This window comes from Diabrotica undecimpunctata, chromosome 5 (assembly GCF_040954645.1).
Source record: "Diabrotica undecimpunctata isolate CICGRU chromosome 5, icDiaUnde3, whole genome shotgun sequence".
NCBI lineage: Eukaryota > Metazoa > Arthropoda > Insecta > Coleoptera > Chrysomelidae > Diabrotica > Diabrotica undecimpunctata.
Window position 1 is genome coordinate 4525155 of NC_092807.1, and position 17704 is coordinate 4542858.

The following is a 17704-nucleotide window of genomic DNA, read 5'->3' on the forward strand; positions in this document are numbered from 1 at the left end:
CGTATCCTTATTCTACTTTCTCCAACTAATCAAGTTCTTATCTATTTTTGAGAATCTTAATACAAATACTAAAACATATTGTCCGTGGATTTTATAAACAATTCGACGAACACTTTCTTAAACCATCAACACTAATCGTCTCTAATTGTTTGCTTGAAATTTTTTATTTTAATTTACATTTTAAATAGGAATATGGTTTTTTATTTCTCATGTCAAATAGGAATATAACAATATATATATATATATACAAAAATATTAAGATGATAAACTGTAAGGGAAAATCATGGGTCCAGTGCGAGAAATGTAAGGTGAATTTATGCTTTCATTCTAAAAGTAGTAACTATTTTAAGAAGTTTCACAATTTGGAATAGTTTGATACTGACAATACATTGATCTAATGTGTATGACAATTGGTTCTACTAAAAGTTTTTATACATAATAATCCCAAGTCGGCACAAATTTCTTATTCTCAAAAACCAGATCATTAAAAAAAAAAAAACGTGTAACGGTGAATTCTACATACATCTATTAAAAGTAATTTAATTTTATTTTGTCAAAAAACATAAATTCATGCAATAGAGAATTAATTATACAGGGAGTTGAACTTGTTACGATTTTCAGAGAAAAATGGTTATAACTTTGTAAATATAACATAACAAAACTTTGTATGGTTGTAATGAGAAAGTAAATTTCGAATATAAAGTAAAATACAGGGTATTTAATTAAAAAAAAACATAAATTTGCCTACATTTTTTGTTAGTAAGTTTTATTGCTATTAAGCAATTATTATAGCGGATCTACTGAGCTTTGTCACACTAATCTTCCACCCTGTATATATACTAATATATCGACAAAGCGCAACAAGTAATAATTTTAGTGATTTACATGCTCGTTTGGGGGTCCAGTTACTTTAAACAAACATTTTCAGTAAATTAAACAAAATCGTGAACTTTGAACTTTTTTCTTATCGGTAGGTTTATATCGGCTGTACTATATTTAACTTATATAAAAGTAGAGAGATACTTTGAACCAAGTATTTACCACATTTATCACAAAAAACCGCTAAGCTAAATAGCAGATATACTCGTATAAGGGGTGGAGTAAGAAAATTATTTATTTATTGCTTGCATCGAATATTGATCTTAATATTTCGTAGTTACTTTTTGACAGTTTGATTACAAACGATTTATTAATGGATTTTGTGCGTCGACTTTTTCTATTGTATATTGTTACCTTCCCAAGGCTGTTTTCCCAAGAGATCTGTCCAAAATAGCGTACTTTTTGTTCTGTTCTGAAAAGCGTTAGTATTTTCTTGTATTTATTTGCTCCAATATTAACCTGTCTCTCATACGAGCGAACTAAGAAACTCTCAATATGTCTCTAACAAATGGACAGAAAATAATCTATACTCCTTTTATAATTTTTCATCAATTAACAAACTAAATTGACAAACACTTTCCTCCACAAAAACTGAAATATAAACACACTTGAAGCATAATAGGTGTAATAGGTTAACGATTCCTCATATATGATATATGAAAGAAGCAGTAGAAAAAAAAAATTTTCCTTGGATTGTCATTTCTTTTTTTTTTGCCCGACATTCTCATAGATAAAACGTATCTTTCTGTCTGATTGATTCTTTGTTATATCCCTTTTTCTTACACAAATTTTTATTTGTTAATCAATTTCAATCAATATATTAAGATACACCACTCAACAATTGAAGTGAATAATTTTAAAATTCCTAAAATTAACATATAAAACTATTTTTAAAATAATTGCCTGTACTATACTCTATAATGCTATCTTTATTGCCAATATTTTTTGCATGTGGTTTTTTTCTCCCTATTCTTATCGGCCCTTATATCGTACAAAGAGAGACATGTTGTTCAAAACATGAATATATCATTCGTATAAAAGTGCTTGTATTGCCTTTACCAGTTGTCAATAAGTCAAGAAATCTATTTATCACAAAAAGATTATGCCGCAAAGACGTTTAGAACTAGAGTGCAGCTCGAGCAATTAGTTCGTTGGATCCAACAAGGCATAACCCAACAAGAGGTTGCTATGAGGCTAAATGTGTCGCAAAGTGTGATAAGTTGTGTATGGAATCGGTATGTAGTAACTAGATCTGCATCATACAGGCATGGAGGAGGAAGAGAACGATCTACAACTCGTCGGCAAGACCGTTTTGTAGTTCTGACGGCAAGAAGAAACCCAACCTTCACGGCTTCCAGAATTAACAGTATCTTCAGGCATGCTACTGAACGAGCGATTTCCAGTAAAACTGTCAGAAGACGGTTACATGCATCCAATTTAAGGGCTAGACGGCGCGCTACCCATCCACGACTAACTAGGGAGTAGCGTGCATGCAGATATTGCTGGGCGATGGAACACTATCAGTGGAATTTCGAAAATTGGAGGAATTGTCTCCTTACTGACGAGTTCAGATTTCATTTGTATACGAATGATGGCTGAATATTGGTGTGGATGAAAGAGGACAGCGTTACAATGAAAATCTGAGAGTCCCAAACACTCTTCTTGGAGGTGGATCCATTTGCGTGTGGGGAGGCATATGTTTTGACGGTCGCACGGACTTAGTCGTCTTAATAAATGAGACAATGACTGCTACACGATATCGAGGCAGAGTCATAGTACCAATAGTTGTTCCATTTTTTGGTGCAATAGGCGAAAAATTTGTTCTGATTGATGATAATGCTCGCCCTCACAGTGCGAAAATTGTCAACGAGTGTATAGAAGCTCATGCCATTACAAGAATGGAGTGGCCACCGTGTTAACCTGATATGAATTGCATTGAACATGTTTAGGCCGAAATGTCTAGGCAACAAAACGCTACTTCAACCGCCCCAAACCTTAGATCAGTTGGCGAATACATTACGCGCGATTTGGGAACGTATACCGCAGCAGTTCATCAATAATTTAATAAGAGGTCTTTCAAATAGAGTTAGAGCACTAAGGCTACACAGAGGTGGACTCACACACTATTCATTTTTCTTTTCGGGATATTAGAAATTGAGCAGGAATAGAAATTTTAGGTTGTTAATTTTACAATTTTTGTTTATTTTCTATTTTTTTTTCTTAAAGAATTTCTTTCTTTCGGTTCATCTGTATGAAAATACGAAGTAAAAATAAATCTTTAATTATATCACTCATCATTTTTCTATTTGACCTTATGAACAAAAAATAAAATACACATTTTCATAATATCCACATCAATTGTTGAGAAGTGGATATTCAATATATCTTTATATTAAAGTAATTGAAGATTTGCTTAATTTAAATTTAACAATTAGCGTTCTATTTTTAGTTGGATTCATTTAACCGTGTCACCTCAACTATAAAAAATATGTAAACACTGTTTTAAAATTGTTAAAAATATTATTATTTATAAAATCAACAATAGACGCGACGTTTCAAAAGTGTAAACAATGCTTACCTCTGCAATTATTGTATATAGAACATAATATATCTAATATACCGGGTATCGGGTTTTCCATATTCTTTTCAAAATAATAAAAAAAATCAAGCAATGGTATTGTTTTTCCAACTCACTTTTCTACCATCTTTTTCTCATTCTTTTTATGTAGGCATGGCTGTCTGTTTTTCAATGTTTCTCCAGTAAATTGTCGTTCTATCGTTTTCGTGCTCTCTTGCCGTCTTTACTACTCGATTTCTGCATTACCTGGAGCAGATATAGGATCACACCACATTCGCTTAGTTGTAAGTATTAAATTAAAGCTTACTATAGCCAAAATAAAGAACCAGAGGGCATCTCTAAACATTAGAAAACCCAAAAGCAACGATACAAGAGAAGCATATGCAGAAGAAATAAACAATAGGTTCTCTGATGTTCATAGTTCGTCTTCTATGGATGATGTTGAAAAGTCATGAACTATCATAAAAGAATAATTTGATGATGCGCACAACACTTTTTTTCTCCGCAATAAAATAACTACGAAGAATGAGTGGATGACAGAAGAAAGAATAGAGATGATAAACAACGCAGGCAGTGTGAAATCAGATAGGACCAAGTAGGGTACCAAAATATACACAGCAAAATTCGTAAAAACATTTAAGCTCGAAGGAAATCTTGATGAATACAATTTGCACCGAATCTGAAAACCTATAAAAAACTCAATCTCCACAAGAAAATTAGGGAAATTGGAAACTAGGATATTCAACAAAAAACAAGTCCTCGAAAATGTACACAGCTAATTTGTTCAAATTACGTAATGAAGAAAATATATATATTATTTTGAAGCTCTTTAACGACTCTTACCAGAATAACTCACAGAAGGGAGTCTAAATTCGTTTTCTGCCAATTGAAGGTGTTGCGGTGTCTTCTTGTTTGCTTTAGTTATGGGGCTTTGTAGTCAGTGACCATTATAAGAGGTGCGGTAAGTCATTAGGCGACAATTTTCCTTTTTGCAAAAAATTTCTCTTATAGGTTGAATAGCAAATAAACATTTTGGCAACTTCATTCTTGTTTTAAGGTTTATTAATCCCATCTTTTTGTCACATTCTAAATACGAGTGACCTCGTATGGGAAATGTTATTTGGATGTAATCGAGTCGTTTGACCTGATGTACCATAAAATGCGTAAACCTGAACATTATGAAATTTTTGTTCTGTCCTCCAGCAGAATCGCAAAAAATGTGCAAACTTCTAACATCATTATCAAGGTGATTTATTATAAAATCAAAAAGAAAAGAGATCACTTCATTGGATCCGTTTCTAGCAACATGTTCAGGACAAGAATAAAAAAATGACCTTCCAGAAGCTAATACGTCATTGGCTGATACATTGGATAAGGAAACGTTTTTCTGGAAATACAACGCAATGGCTGCAAAATCTTGATTGGTCCTAGCTCTAATTTTAGCTTCCTTCTTTCTATCATAAAACTATTGTGCTTTTCTTTTATGCAATTCGTGCTCTACCTCCAATCGCTTTATTTCTGCCTCGTGATGCGGTTGCATATTCAATTTATTTCTTTCTCCATTTAAATTGTCACATACACTACACGTGTCACTACGTCGATACCCAAAACTTATGTTAAATTTCGTATTAAAAACCATTCTGTATGTTTCATACGAAACTTTTTCATTAGGATACAGTTATTTAAACATTAAGAACATCTTTTTATTGTTAAGGCTTTCTGATAAGTACAACTTTTTTGACTTTTTTAAGGCTGTTATGGGAAAGCCTTCCCTTAAAAGATTTAATATGTTCATAGACTTTATTGTATAAAACATCATATCTTTTGCTGCTATGGTGCTAAGCCATTTTGTTTAAGAGATGTTTGTAAATGCTTTAATTTACCTTTAGTGATTCCATGAATGCTAATAAAAGCTTTGCTACAAACACACATTTCTTTTATATTTCCATCTCTTCTGACCCTTATTTTATAAATAAAACTACTTTGATGGTATGAAGCTGTTCTTTCGGGCAGCCGACTTATGCGTCTTTGAACTGGAACCACTGATATTAATCCACAAAGGGGATATTCTGCTCATCAATGGATGTCATATTGTTAAAATCAGACAATATGCTATTCCGTTCCAAGTCATTCAACACATCAAAACAAGCCGCTTGCAGTTGCATGGTGGGCCCATTTCATGAAAAGAAAGTCTTAACTTCTTCATAACATCTTGTAATCTACCAGTTTTTTGCCTTTTTTTTCGAACTTAATACAATATTTTTACTCATTTTTTACTAACACAATAACCTATAATACTACGTATCTATTACGTTACTAATACACACAAACCTGCTAATACATAGCGGCAAGAATGAACACTACACTAAGCGCGAAACAAACATCATTGGACATGGACATTTCTAGTTTTATTCCGTTCGAGCGGGGACATACCCAGTTTTATTCAGGTACGTCGATATTTTAAAATTAAATTGTGTGGACTGTTCCTGTTGTATTCGACAGATATTCTGTCCAGAGAAAGTTACAATATTTTGGAACAGATTGAGCCAGTAATCTTAATTTCTGTAAAAATGGACATTCCTTGTTTTATTCATGTTCTCTTCATAATATATTATTCTAAAGCTCTTTAACGATATCTACGATACGGGCCAAATGTCAAAAGAATTGCTTCGCTTTACATTTACCGGCTTGCCCAAAACACTACGTATACAATTCTGCAAGGACCACCGGCTAATAAACCTAATGAGCCACTTTTTAAAACCTTTCTTGAGAGCTTTTGCAAGTGAAGCGTTAAATTTGAAAATAAATATCAAGAAGAAAATATCAACGATTATACGTAGAAAAAATTACCCAAATGCAAATATATATGTAGTTTGAGAAGAAGTTGAGCAAAAAAGACAGTTTAAATACTTTTACTATTTTTTTATTCGTTATTAAAATTTTTTTTAGACAATTTAATTTATTCCTGCCACCACAAATTGTATAATTAAGAGATATTGAAACATTAATGTGATTTCTTTGACAATTAATTAAATATTGGTGTGTTCCAAAATAAATTTTACATTTATCTTACAGATAAGTGACCGCAACATAATTTGACGTGAAAAGACGGGTATGTATTATTTTATAAATGAATGTTTATCCTTCAGATAACTATCTGTCAGATAGGACAATATTTATCTGGAGGTGAAAAGACCAGCTCTTTCATGCAAGAAATTTATTATTTTAAAAATTCAATTTTTAATTATTATTTTGAAAATTTTGTTGATCCTAAAAAATTATCGGCGAATTTGGTGATAGGTAAAAAATAGAATACAAAACTCGAGCTTTCCTAACAAATAAATTGACAAACTAGAACTACGCTGGTTTTATACGTCGGGCAAAATGTCGTGATGGGCAAAATCACTAGTCAATTATAAATTTGAGATCAGGATATTTTTGTATTGGTAGATATGGTGTTGATCATTATAATTGCGATGTTTATGTCGGCAACTTAGGAGAATAAAAAATCACAATTCTAATGATATAAAGCTAAACTGAATAGCTAGAACTAAAACAACTTTGTAAGTAAATAATATCGCAATTTAAGTCAATGTGCATATCTGGGGTCAATCACTGCGGAACTAAAAATATTGTAAAATTTCTTTTTAATTTAAGTTTGGAATTTCCAATTTTTGTCTGTTATCATTATATTTAAGAATAGCATATAAACATCATGAAAGGTTAAAGGGTAAAATCAGGGCCGGTCCTAGGATATCTGCAGCCCGAATGGGAAAATAATTTGGCCGCCCTCCTCAAATTTAACCTTACGAGAAAGTTTATATCCATTTGTAAATCAAAAAGGTAAAATAATTTTAGGTTAAAAAACAAACAAAATTGTAAGAGGCATACAAATATTATTTATAATTAATAATTTTACAAATTTGTAATGTAATAATGACAGGATGTTAACATAAGTACTACAGTAGGCGCCGGTTACGAAGATCCAGCACAAATCCTTATTTTCATACCGATTCGGTTCGAGTGCCTTGCTCACATTTTTTTATCCACGCTGTCAGTAGCGCAGCGGTAACTATTCAGTGCCGTTAATTATATAAAAAGAATAATCACGCCACTGTCCATCTCTTCGGATACAGTCGGCACAGGTCATATGCGCGAGGTTGGATCTTCCTATGTGGCGTTTACAATAATAAGTTATACTATAGTAGAAACCTTCAATTCAGAAGAGTGATATCATAGTTTAAACGCGGAATATCCTCAAATTTAAATGTACACAGCGGCTCTCGAAAACTGCCTGTTTTCTCGATTGCAATTTGCGTTTCCTCATAAGAAATTACAGAATATATAAAGTAGTATATTTATTTGTGCTTCTCTATAGTAGACTTGACCAGAAGTTGTCGTACAGTGTAGCCAATTCTTGTTCACAAGTAGTAATTATAGTCATACAAAACCTGTATTCTTCCACGCAGCGATTATTACCGTCATAAAAATACCAAAAAACATGATTTTTTCAATAGTAAATATTAAGCACAAAATTGTAATAAAATAAATTTTATTTATATGTTCCGTTTCGTTACGTATTTAAATTTATAAAATAAAAATCGATATTTTAAAACATTATTTTTCAATCGTTTGGCAATGTTGGAATTAGCGAGGGAACTCGGTTTTACAATTCGGATCCAGACATGCAGTAAAACTAGTTTTTATTATTTTTTGCCCAAGAAATGAACGAAGAAAACATTGGTGTTTCTATGGGTAAATAGTGCATGTGTTTTTGTGAGTATATTTTATGTGATAAGTTTGTAAACTTATTGTTGTCAATACTGTTTTATCAATACTGTATTGTAGTATTGATAAAACGTGTTATAGATAATAAGAGTGTTATAGTTTGTCGTTTTATAGTAAATATTTAGTTATATTCTTTGAAATTATTGTATATATAGTATATATCCAGATTATTGAAATACAATGGACGAAAAACCGAGTTGTTCCAAGAGAAGACAGCAAAATTCTGATGTTGATTCCAAGAATGAAAAGCCGCAAAAGAGACGGAAAATGTTAACGTCCGAAGAGAAGGTAATGATACGAAACGTTTATGAAGGAATTGTCGGCAGAAAAATGGCATTAAACGTTAGCCAAGCGGTCGACATTTGTAGCAGTTTAACAAAAGTATCCGTTAGCTGTATTTATCGTGTACTTAAAATACATCGGAAAATAAAAAGCAAGAAAAAGGTAAAACTAGAGGTAGGAAAAGCATTGTTTTGGATGACGAGACAAGGAATATTATACGTCGAAAAATTCATTCATTTTATTTTCGGAGTGAAATTCCAACACTGAAAAAAATTTCTCAAGAGCTCGAAAATGATGACTCTTTACCCAAGATATCTCGTAGGGTCTTAATCAGGACCATGCATGAAATGAACTTTCGATACGTAAAACGCAACAGAAAAAGTATGCTATTAGAAAAAAATGAAATTATTCTGTGGAGAAGAAAATATTTAGAAGAAATACGAAAAATTCGCAGCACTGGATGCAAAATATATTATTTGGATGAAACCTGGATTAACGAAGGTCATACAGTTGGAAAAGTTTGGCAAGATTTAAATGTAAAAAGTAAACGCGAAGCATTTATAGAAGGCTGGTCTACAGGATTAAAGGCTCTATCAGGAAAGGAACGGCGTTTAATCATCACCCATATAGGAAGTGATACAGGGTTCTTTGATGATGGTTTGCTTCAATTTAAGTCGAAAAAAACAGGTGATTATCATGAAGAAATGACTTCTGAAGTATTTGAGCGCTGGTTTAAGAGAATCTTACCAAAATTGGAATCTGGGTCTGTGGTTGTTATGGACAATGCGCCATATCATAGCTGCAGACTAGAACAATTACCGACGACGGCATGGCGGAAAGGGAGAATTCAAGAATGGCTTACAGAAAAGGGGATTGCATACGAAGAATCAATGCTCAAAATTCAACTACTTGACATTGCACGGTTAAGGAAAATTGAATATCTTAAATATGCTGTAGATGAAACTGCAAAAGATTATGGTGTCAAAGTTCTGCGTCTACCACCTTATCATTGCGAACTTAATCCCATTGAACTTATCTGGGAGCAAGTGAAAGGAGAAGTAGCACGCAATAACAAAACGTTCAAATTAAACAAAATTAAGAAACTTTTGATTCAAGCAATCCTCCATGTAACTCCAGAGAAATGGGCTAAATGTATAGGCCACATAATTAAAGAAGAACATCTTATGTGGGAACTTGACACTCATATCAAAGTTTTACTAGAGCCAATTATAATTACACCAGGTGGTGAAGATAATGACAGCGATAGCAGCACTGCATCTTCAGGTTTAGACAGCGAATAATATTTTCTAATAGTTTAATAAGAACATCAGCATAAAAAAACCAAAAACAAAAAAAAAACGAGAAGAACATAGTAAGTGTGTATAGTGTTTGTGTTTAAACACATCAAACATTATTTTTATTTTGTTTTTATAGAATTTTATTTTGTTTTATAGGATTTTATTTTGTTTTGTTTTATACTGTTTAAGTGTTTTGTTCATGGCGATTACCCATTTAAAAAAAGTATCGCGCCACAAGACATACCTCTGGGGTGGTGTGGAAACTGTCTTAAAATTTGTTTTAAAAAAATTTTATTGTGTAACTCTTTAAGGACGGGTCACGTCAAAAGACGTTTTAGCGTAACTTCCGCGACAGCCGGTTGGTATCAGTAAAATTTCTGTAAAATTACTTCTTTTTTATAGCTTTTTGTTTGTGGCATTCTGTATTTTTAGGGGGATGTAGGGAATGAGCCACAAAATATTTATTCATATGTTTATTTATTGACGTTTCGATCTCTATATCCAGAGACCGTTTTCAATTATACAAATGATAGTACTATTTATTTTCTATGGCTTTTCGCTTGTCGTTCTGTATTTTTAGAAATAATGTTGGGAATAAGCCACAATATATTTATTCAAATGTTTAATTTACGGACGTTTCGATCTCTATAAAGAGACCGTTTTCAAACATACAAATGACAGATATATTTATTTTTCTATAGCTGCTTGTTTGTGGCATTCTGTATTTTTAGGGAGAAGGTTCGACATAAGCCACAATATATCTATTTACATGTTTAATACATTGACGTTTCGATCTCTATTCCGTTTTTAAAGATAGAAAAAAAAAGAAAATAAACAATATAAGATTATAAAAATATATAATAATAAACAAATAAAAAAAATATTACTATCATTTATATCTTTGAAAGCGGTCTTTGGATATAGAGATCGAAACGTCAGTAAAACACTTGTAAATAAATATATTGTGGCCTATTTCGAACATTAATATTTGAAAAATAAAATATAATTAACGTTAAAATAAAAGTAAGTGTACGTCACTGGATTTCCAAACGGCTCTCCGCATTTCTGGGTCTTTAAACGATGACTCACTCTCTCAAATAGTGAAATTATACTTTAGGCCAATTTAGTTAGATTTTTACTCTACACAACTGTATAGACGAGTTTTACAGTTGACAGTTATAGTATGAGATTAATTAATCTTACTTGGAATAGCCCTTTTATAACAAAGGCTAGACCTAATTGATGATGATGATGATGATAGTGTGTTTGGCATGGAAACTAGTCCTTTGTTACAGATTTTTGAATGATTTGTGTTATATTTATTAATTGAAACTTGATTTTAACAAATTTATATTATACATGGTGCGGCAGATAAACGGCCAATTAGAAACATCTCGAGAACTAAAGGTAACTGCATCATGAAAATTGGAATGAAGGGGTTTTGAAGAGTGACCTATTTAATGAAAATATTTTCATCATTTGCTACTTCCGGTTATACCGGAAGTTGCTTATAACTTCGGTTTTTATTAATGGGACACCCTGTATATTTTTTAATTTTAGAACTACTCACGTTATTTTAAACATTTTTTATTTGTTTTGTTGCATTTTGTATTTTCGCCTAATTCCTTTTTTTCAAGTGGGGCACCCTGAATATGATTCATTTTTTTAGAAAAATATGTTTCTCACGATCTATCTGTATTATTATTCGCTATACCTAACTCTTGCAGTTTTCAAATAAAATAACTATACATTTTTGTCACAAAAAATTTATTTATCAAGTAGCCTATGGAGTATTCTGACAAAAATATCAGTTATTGCTAATGTTTAGTAGTACTAACCTTGTTGAATGCCATTGGGTGACAGTTATAATAATCTTACATACTAAAACGCTAAGCCCTTTTCTTGTCCACCACTTTACTCAAAAACCATATTAGATAATTAAAATATTTTTTCGGAATATTATTAGTATTACGTATGAGATTGTCAAGATATACTTTTGGTACAAAAATTCAGTTCCGGTTTTGAGATGACCAGAAGTTAAAATTTACTTTAAGTTTTAGACCCCACAATGTATATATGGATCGAAAGGTCTCGTCGAGACGAATCTAAATATGTACTTCCGGTTGCGATCCGACACCGGAAGTGACCCGAAACGCGCATAAAACGTCAAGATAGAGCAAATCTGACACCGGATTCGTGATCAGCATGCAAAATTAACTGCTAAATGATATCCATGTCGACATTTAATGAACTAAAAATTGCATTCCGGTTTTGAGGTCGACTTTCGGTTTGGTTTAAAAATAAAAATTTCATTTAAAAAACTCGATGTCGAGTTGGTCCGCTAGTAATTTGCCTAATTTTCTTGACAAAATAATAATGACTCATTTACGATATAAAAATGATGATTTTTTAAGTTAAATTATAATTTACGGTGAGTGTAAAAGAATAGTATCCAGAACTTGCCGTGTTTTTGCTGAGAGATATCCTGAAAAGCCTCGACCAAATCCTAAAACTGTAAAACGTTTGTTGAAACTGTTTCCAGTTTGGTCAGTTTATAAGTAAAAGGACCCACGTCGTTAATAACGACTTTTTGGAATATTTTGCAGCTAATCCAAATTCATCTTTATGCTAATGGTGAGCAATTGTTACAGGTATCGACTCGAACAATTCACAAAACTTGAAAAAACATCATTGGACATTTTAATGGTATACACTAGCTCAACATTTACATCCTGGAGATTATGTAAGACGTGTAGACTTTTGTGAATAAGTTTTAATAAAATGCCAAGATTCAGATTTTACAACAAAAATTATTTGGTGTGATGAATCGAAGTTTACAAAAAATGGTATGTTTAATCGCCATAACAGTCACTTCTGGAGTGTAAAAAATCCTCAGCTCACGTGGGATAGTAAATTTCAAGCATTCTTTTCGTTCAATGTTTTTTGTGCTGTGAAAAATAAGAAGATAGTCCCTCTCATGATTTATGATGAAAATTTAAACAGAGAGCGTTACTGCAACATTTTACGGCAAGTAATTGTACCGACACTGCCAGCTTTACATAATAATAAGGATAACGAGGCTTGGTTTCAACAAGATGGAGCACCGGTTCACAATATTCGAGAAGTCGGCACATTGCTTTATGAAATATTTAGCGATAGACGGATAGCTAATACATATCCGTTTCTCTGGTCACCAAGATCCCGTTGTCACCGTTAGTTAATGAAAATCTGATTAAAAGAATTCCTAAATGATTGAATGGTGATGGGTAATATTTTGAACATTTATTATATTAATAAGCTAGTGCCTATTTTCTTTAATAGCATCTTTGTAATTGTTCAATGTTTAACTTACAACAAGTTGTAAATTAACACAACATAGTCTACGAAAAATTACGTCTACGTTAATTTATTTGAAAATTACAAGACGTAGGTATAGGAAATACTAATACAGATCGATAGCGAAAAACATCATTCTCTAAAATAATGAATCACATACAGGGTGTTTCATTTGGCGAAAATTAAGGGAATTAGGCAAAAATTTAGGATGCCGGTTTTATGCAAATTTTGACAGTACCCTGTATAATAAAAAGGGCAACTTACACTGTAAACAATAATGCTGTATGTGGTTAATAAGTTCCTAGGGAATTTAAACTTTTTGTAGAAAGCTCTTGAAAGCAGGACTGACTGTTGCAAAGAAAACGAAAAATAAAGAAGACAGAATAAGTGATGGAACAAAACGGTTGATGGAAAAGAGACGCACATTTCTAAGTGAAGGAAGGAGAAACACCAATAGTTTCACAGAATTAAATAAACAAATAAAGAAGGGAGTAAAGAAAGATTTAAGGATCCACAATGAAAACAAGGTAAAAAAAAATAAAATTCCTCAAACGAGAACCCAGATAACACTGCAAAGGAAGATTTTAAGAGAAAGATATAGAATTTCAACTCAGAAATATTTCCTTACATAGAATCCTTCGAAATAAAACAAGCTATGGCACAACTAAAGAACTATAAGGCTCCGGGCTAAGATGGAATATTTGTAGAAATGTTGAAGGAGAGGAGTAAAATTATTCTCGAAGAATTGAAAAATTTTTTCAACGAATGTCTTCACAGAGGAGAAGTCCCAGATGATTGGAATGAAAGTTTGACAATACTTCTCTTCAAAAAAGGAGACAGGGGAGATCTGAAGATCTATAGGCCAATCTCCCTGCTGTCCCAACTGTACAAACTGTTTATGAGAGGAATAACTAACAGTTTAACGTCGAAGCTCGATAGCTATTAACGGGTGGAGCAGGCAGGATTCCTAAAATGTTACAGTACAACGGATCATCTTCTTACAGTCAGAACGCTAATCGAGAAAGCCAATGAATATCACTTAAACTTATACATTGGCTTCGTTGATTATGAAAAGGCATTCGACTCCATAGAACTTTGGGCAATAGTGCTACAAGTTTCAAAGAACTACAGACCATGATAACGCAACTACACACAACGCAAAACTCTAAGGATATTTTAATAATTTGACAATGCCAATGACAGAAATATCATGACCATATAAATTTGCTTGTACTATAATTGTTGATACAGACACTCACATCTGATAAAAAAAAATTGTAAAACTGACAGCAATACGTGTTTTAGAATGTTTTTTATAAGGGACCAGAAAATCGACATTTTTATGTTTTGTTTTTTTTTAATTTTAGTCACTTTATACCATTCTTGCTTAATAGGTGAGTTAAAGATATTGTCTTTTTACCATGCAACGAAAACATTTAACGTTGGACGAGATGAATAGAGCCGTGGGCCTCCTTCAAGCTGGTATGCGACAAACTCAAGTTACTGACCAGCTGGGTGTCTTCCAAAGCGTCATAAGTCGTTTGTGGCGTCGGTTTAGAGACACTGGGAGTCCAGACGAGCAACATCCAGGACGTGGTCGCTGTACAACTGTCGCTCAAGACCGATATTTAATTTTAAATGAGAGAAGGCAGCCAGCAATCATAGCACCCGAGCTGGTTAATGAATTGCAGCTTGCACATAATGTAACAATTAGCAGCAGTACTGTGAGGAATCGTCTCCATGAAGCCAATCTTCGTAGTCGGCGACCACTGAGATGTCCACCTCTGTCTAGAGGCAATCGCGCTGCAAGATTAACCTGGTGTCAAGAGTTTCAGAATTGGACTGGCAATGACTGGGCCACAGTTTTGTTTAGTGACGAGTCTAGATATGGATTTTATCCAGATTCTCGTCGGACAAGAGTTTGGAGACGACCCGGAAATGGAGAACGATTACGACATCTTCAAGAAGTGTATGTATACAGAGGTGGTACATTAATGTAATGGTATGGGGCGGAATCATGATTGACGGAAGAACTGACCTCATTTTCGCACGTGGCTTTCTCAAAAGTCAGCAATATTTGGACACATGTTGCGCATATTGTAACAAACTGGTTGGATAACGAGGGTATTGATGTATTACCTAGGCCAGCACAATCACCGGACTTAAATCTTATTGAGCATGTATGAGTCATGCTGCAAGGAATAATTACTCCTCATATGGGCAATATATACAATGAGTTTCAATTAAAAGAGCTTCTGAGAGAACAATGGACACAACTACCTCAAGCAGACATTAACAATGTGATTCGAAGCATAAACAGTAGATGTTGAGCTGGGATAAACCCACGTGGTGCCATACTTTATTTTAAGTTTATATTTCGTATTTTTGGCATTTTATGGTGGTATATGAAACATGGGTGATTTGCAATATATTTTATATTTTTTTGCTCTAATTTTCTGTTTTTTTTGCAATTTATGGTTTTTGACGTATTAAACAACAATTTAAACTACAAATTTTGTATTAATTTTTTTAAGTTGATTATAGATAAACAAAATACATCTATTTATAAAAATATCCCTAGACTTTTGAGTTGTGTATATTTCAAGCTTCGGAAAAAGTAAGTCTTAAGATGAACTTGAAAAAAACAAAAATAATGACAAATACACCGAACATTAGAGAAATAACATTGAACGACATAAATTTAGAAACAGTAAGCGAATACATCTACCTGGAACAGATAATCTAAGTTCACAAAGAAAATCAAACTGCCGAAATTACCAGAAGAATAAGGTAAGCGTGGGCAGGATTTGGAAAACTGAGTTGGATCTTGAAAAGCACTAAAATAGAACAATATTAAAATCCAGAATTTACGATCAGTGTATCCACCCTATACTCACGTATGGTTCATAGACATGGACACTCACCAAGTCTAATATGGATCAAATAGTAAAGACACAAAGAGCGATGGAAAGATCAATGCTCGGGGTGAGACTTATAGACAAAAAAACAAACAAATGAATTAGAAGCAAAACCAAAGTAAACGACGCAGGAGAACATTCTGCCAAATTAAAATGGAGCTTCGCAGGACAGAATGACCGACTGAAGGATAAGAGATGGAACCACGAAATACAACAATAAAGACCATGGTTAGGAAAGAGAAGCAGAGGAAGACCACAAATGAGATGAGCTGATGACATTAAGAAGATCGGAGAACACAACTGGAAGCAAGTGGCGCAAAATAGAAGACACTGGATTGGTTTGGGGGAGGCCTATGTCCAAAGTTGGATTACTTAAGGCTGAAGAAGAAGAAGAAGATTGGAAGTACAAAAAATTCGTGTAATTAAATTTTTAAACAAAGTCAATTTAAAAACTATGTTTTATAAAAAAATTAGATGTTTTATTTTACGAAATACAATCCAATAAATGAAAAATAAACTCATGTCAATCAAGAAGTTTTTTTTTATAGAATAATCGTTACTTTTAAGGAGAATCTTATAAATCTCACAAGAATAATTTTTTTCGCGTTTTTTCAAACAATATTCTTCACAAAACTCCCCTGGAAACTCTGCGCATGACTTATCAAAACTTACCTTGATTTTTGTTTTTCCTAACAGCAACAACAACAACACATCGTGAAAATAAAAATATTTGTTAGATTGTTTTTATTGTCGACCACCATACCGTACTGGTAAAGCAAAACTGATCGTTCATTCCGTTTATTATTAAATGACTCTTGATAATTTTTAACATTATCAGAGTAGTAGCCACGAGGAGGTTTTAAATAAACAAAAAAGAATCATGTGACTGTTTATCTGGTGACTGTCCTGCTGGGTTCAATTGTATATTAAATGATTAAAGATGTTCGGGCTATTGTTGTAACATATAATTCATTCCGCGATTTTTTATCTGTGGTTTGATTACTTCATGGAATATTTTGTTGTTGGTGGTGCTTTTGATGTAAAATTATTGTTAATATTGACCCTTTAGTTAGCAGGACGATGATTACCCTAACCATTTTAACCCATGTTCTCTTATTTTAACATAAATTGATGCCGTTTCTAGATCTGAATATCGGTGCCTTAGAAGCCAATTGGTGTAAGTCAATAAATCTTTAAAATGAGATAATAAGATGTTTGTGAAAGTAGTTGCAGAAAAATAAGAAGTCATTAAAAATAAATAATATTCTTTTTGAAAAATAACAACTTTTCACCAAAAATATTGGCTTATGTGAAATGTCCATCATCATCATTAGACTTCGGCAAATATGCAAATAAAAATGTAGAAAATATGCGCATAAATATGCACGTGTTTACCCGAAAATATGCAAATATTTTACAAAATATGCATACAAATAAATAAAAAAATCGTAAAATAGTAACAATTTTATTTAAAAAAAAAAGTGTACATAACTAAATATTTCCTACTATTCATTAAGATTTACATTTATTTTAAGTAACTACATCATTTTTAAGTATGAATAAACTTATTTAGAATTATGCTAACAATAAATGACCAAGTGGTGTTCAAAATTTTCTAACAAAAA

General features: G+C 32.5%; 1 protein-coding gene across 2 annotated transcripts in view; it reads right to left on the minus strand.

Annotated features, from left to right (window-relative positions):
- LOC140441011 (high affinity cationic amino acid transporter 1-like) overlaps positions 1-16911 on the minus strand; it is a 55032-nt gene extending 38121 nt beyond the window's left edge. Inside the window, exon 1 of one of the 2 annotated variants that reach the window (XM_072531401.1) lies at positions 16752-16911. The gene's annotated coding sequence lies outside the window, so the exon portion shown is untranslated. The remainder of the gene's footprint in view (positions 1-16751) is intronic. The other variant, XM_072531400.1, reaches the window with a different exon arrangement.
- Between the last annotated feature and the right edge of the window lie 793 nt (positions 16912-17704).